We start from the raw sequence: 4,570 nt of genomic DNA on the forward strand, positions 1-4,570 counted from the left end.
TGGTGCGATCTCGGCTCACTGCAACCTCCGCCTTCTGGGCTCAAGCAGTTCTCCTGCCCCAGCCTCCCGAGTAGCTGGGATTACAGGCATGCACCACCGTGCCCAGCTGATTTTTTTTTGTATTTTTAGTAAAGCTGGGGTTTCACTATATTGGCCAGGCTGGTCTCAAATTCCTGACCTTGTGATCTGCCTGACTTGGCTTCCCAAAGTGCTGGGATTACAGGCATGAGCCACTGCATCCAGCTGTGTTTTTACTTTGAGGCCAGGTCTTGCTCTCTTGCTCAGGCTGGAGTTCAGTGGCATGATCACAGCTCATTGTAGCCTCTACCTCCTGGGCTCAAAGGATCCTCCCATCTCAGCCTCCTGAGTAGCTGGGACTACAGGCACACACCAACACACCGGGCTAAGTTTTTAATTTTTTTGTAGAGAAAGGATCTTGCTGTCTCAAACTCTTGGGCTCAAGCGATCTCCCACCTTGGCTTCCCAGAGTGCTGGGATTACAGGCTTGGGCCACCATTCCCGGCCTGTTCTATTTTATTATTGCTATTAATCTCTTATTGTATCTAATTTGTAAATTAAACTTACAGGTAAAAACATAGTATATATTGGGCTTGGTGCTATTTGAGGTTCCAGGGGGTCATAGCATGTATCTCCCTCATATAAGAGGGACTACTTATGGTACTATGGATTTAGAAGTTGGTCACCGACCTTCTCAGAGGGTCTGTAATTAGGTTTTGCTAGTTTAAGTATGGCTATATAAACCTTTTCTAAAGGAAGAATGTCCTAGGCCATGCATAGGACATTACCAACAGGGAACTTTATAAACCTCAGGAACCATAAGCTATGGTGAAGAGTTTGGTAGAATATCTTTTTTTTGGGTGGGGGGAGGCAGGGTGTTACTCTGTTGCCCAGGCTAGAGTACAGTGAATGGTGCAGTGTTGGCCAGCTGCAACCTCTGCCTCCCGGGTTCAAACGATTCTCCTGCCTCAGCTTCCTGAGTAGCTGGGATTACAGATGCCCGCCACCATACCCTGCTAATTTTTCTTTTTCTTTTCTTTTCTTTTATTTGTGTATTTATTATTATTATTAATTATTATTTTTTGAGACAGAGTGTCACCCTTGTTACGCAGGCTGGAGTGCAATGGCGCGATCTCGGCTCACTGCAACCTCCGCCTCCTGGGTTCAAGCAATTCTCCTGCCATAGCCTCCTGAGTAGCTGGGACTACAGGCATGCACCACCATGCCCGGCTAATTTTTGTATTTTTAGTAGAGACGGGGTTCCACCATGTTGACCAGGATGGTCTCGATCTCTTGACCTCATGATCCACCTGCCTTGGCCTCCCAATGTGCTGGGATTATAGGGGTGAGCCACCGTGCCCGGCCTCTTTTTATTTTTATTTTTTTAAAGATGGAGTCTATGTTGCTCAGAGTGGAGTGCAATGATGCAGTCTCGGCTCACTGCAACCTCTGCCTGCTGGCTTCAAGCAATTCTCCTGCCTCAGCCTCCTGAGTAGCTGAGACTATAGGTGCACGCCACCATGCCCGGATAATTTTTTTGTATTTTTAGTAGAGATGGGGTTTCACCATGCTGGCCAGGCTGGTCTTGAACTCCTGACTTCATGATCTACACTCCTTGGCTTCCCAAAGTGCTGGGAGTATAGGCGTGAGCCACCACGCCTGGCCAATTTTTGTGTTTTTAGTAGAGCTGGGTTTCTTCATGTTGGCCAGGTTGGTCTCAAATTTGTGACCTCGTAATCCACCTGCCTTGGCTCCCAAAGTGCTGAGATTACAGGTGTGATTGGTAAAATTTTTTTTCCCTCCCCCACTCCTTTTTTTTTTTTTTTTTTTTTTTTTTTTTGAGGTGGAGCTTTGATCTTGTTGCCCAGGCTGGAGTGCAATGACAGCACAGTCTTGGCTCACTGCAACCTCTGCCTCCCAGGTTCAAGTGATTCTCCTGCCTCAGTCTCCCTAGATCTGGGAATACAGGCATGCATCATCACAGCAGGCTAATTTGTATTTTTAGTAGAGATGGGGTTTCTCCATGTTGATCAGGCTGGTCTTGAACTCCCGAGCTCAGGTGATCTGCCTGCCTCAGCCTCCCAAAGTGCTGAGGCCGAGGATTACAGGCGTGAACCACTAAGCCTGGTGGTAGAATATCTTTAAAGGAAGTAGGGGTAGAAAAATTAGATCCCAGAATAAGTTGGAAAACTAGCCTGGTTCGTAAATTTGGGTACTATTCAAATAAGCAACAGTGCCTAGGCTTAGTGTGAAATGTAATTCTCCATTTCTTTCTCATATACATAGGACCAAGAAAAACACAGATAGTAGAATTGTAAGTAGAAAAAACAAAACTCAATGTAGGCTCCCTCAGCCATTGACACCTCATGATCAAGAGCATTTGGGGGAATTTCCCTACTCCTTCATCCTAGGTTATCAGTTTTCCCAAAAATCCTTCTTCCAGTTGAAGAATTATGTTCTTTTCAACTTGGATTAACTAGCAAGAAAAGAAGATAACTCTATGGTAGATAGAAATAGATAGCAATTGAGAGTGGATATCTTAGAAGATAAATTTCAGGAAAAGCTAAAACTCAACTTCATGTAGTTTTCAGGATTTCTTAGATAACATTTCTTGGAGCATTTTTAAGACTAAACAAATGTTTAACCACTCCTTTACATTCCCTTTTAATTCTTGATACTTTGAAAATAAATATTGGGCCTTTTCAAGGAGAGATACAATTTATAATCTTATATCTGTTTTTTTTTCTCTCTGTCTTCTCCCGTTTAAGATAAAAAACATACACTACTTTCTCCAACCCACCCAATGGAATAAACTTTGAGGGAGTGGCAAAAGGAGCTGTTTAAAGAGGAAACATTATAGACATGGTGGCTTAGCCTGTAATCCCAGCACTTTGGGACGCCAAGGAGGGCGGATCACCTGAGGTCAGGAGTTTGAGACCAGCCTGGCCAACATGGTGAAACCCCATCTCTACTAAAAAATACTGGGCTAACGCCTGTAGTCCCAGCTACTGGGGAGGCTGAAGCACGAGAATCACTTGAACCCGGGAGGTGGAGATCACAGTGAGCTGAGGTCATGCCACTGCACTCCAGACTGGGCAACAGAGACTTGGTCTCAAAGTATAATAATAATAATAAGAAGAAGAAGAAGAAGAAGAGGAAATAGTGGAGGAAACTCTCTGACCTCAGTTTATCCCATCATCTGATTCTTCATTTCTCCCTACTGAGGAACAGAACTTGTCTTTTGTCTGTAGCACAAATATGTCATCTCCCTCCCTTCCCAGTTTTCCCCACACCCACACTTCCCACTTCCTTTTATTATGATTCCAATCAATGATGTTATTATGTGTGCCATTCATCTGCTGTTGAACCACTTGGTTATAGGAATTTGGAAGAGCGAAGAGACAATCGAATTTTTCTCTTGTCTTGTCTAGGGCTCTTGACAGTGTTTCTAATTTCAATCAGAGAAGTGGGAGACAGGTTTTTCTTTGCTCAACTTTTGTTTCTACTGCCCCACTATTCCCTAATCCTTCAACGCATACTTTTTACCTAGCCAATGTATGAGGAAAAAATTGGACAAGAGATGTTAGAAATATAAATTGAACATTTTCAGAGGAAGCTTTTAAAATCTAGGGAAGCAAGGTGAGATTTTTGATGCTATGTCAACATTCATGGCTGGTGCCTTGCTCTATATTTATTATAAACTGGGTATTTGGGAAAAGTTCTGTTAGATGATTAGATTTTCCTAAAGGTGCATGGCTGAGACCATTAAGCTCTTGTGCCTTTTAATTTTATGTATTTCTTTCTGATTTCATTCATTGAATTTGCAACTGGAGAACTTCAGGTAAATAAATTTGTAGTAAGAAATACTCTTTTCTATTTCCCCTGCTCAATACCCCTCCATAATGTCTTTGTATTCCTTCATGTAACATGTCAGAGCTGATGACTTTGATAAAAAACAAGTTTTATGCTCTCTGTGGCCCCCTGGTAGTCTTTGCCACAAAAGTAAATACACTGTGAAAGAGAAAGGAGTGCTGGATTCTGTTAAGTCTGTTTTACTTTTCAGTATGTTCAGTTGTTTATGCCAGCCTGGTTCTTGAGATAGGCTTATTCTCTGGATGAGAGTTTTTTCTTTTTTCTTTTGAAAGCACCACTCTTAGTACATAAGGTAAATAATTTTTAAAATTACATTATATCTGGTTGTATATCTAATTTTCAGGTGATAGGTAGTTGGCCTGGCCTTTCTAAGTGAAGCAGCAAATATCCACACTCCAGATACTCTCTCCAGCTGTGGTGAAATGTGAGCTCTCTGAATCCAAGTATACTCAGCCCTCTGTATCCATGGGTTCCACATCTGTGGATCAAAAGTATTTGAAGGGAAGAAAAATACAACTATAAAAAATAGTACAAGTAAAACAGTATAAGGCAAATATAGGCCGGGCGTGGTGGCTCAAGCCTGTAATCCCAGCACTTTGGGAGGCCGAGGCGGGTGGATCACGAGGTCAAGAGATCGAGACCATCCTGGTCAACATGGTGAAACCCCGTCTCTACTAAA

General features: G+C 42.8%; 1 protein-coding gene across 2 annotated transcripts in view; it reads left to right on the top strand.

The window, feature by feature from the left end:
* LOC108296815 (SAP domain containing ribonucleoprotein) overlaps positions 1-4,570 on the top strand; it is a 70,980-nt gene that overhangs the window by 40,975 nt on the left and 25,435 nt on the right. The gene's annotated exons all lie outside the window — the stretch shown is intronic.

The sequence above is a fragment of the Cebus imitator genome, unplaced genomic scaffold (assembly GCF_001604975.1).
Source record: "Cebus imitator isolate Cc_AM_T3 unplaced genomic scaffold, Cebus_imitator-1.0 Scaffold741, whole genome shotgun sequence".
Taxonomy (NCBI): Eukaryota; Metazoa; Chordata; class Mammalia; order Primates; family Cebidae; genus Cebus; species Cebus imitator.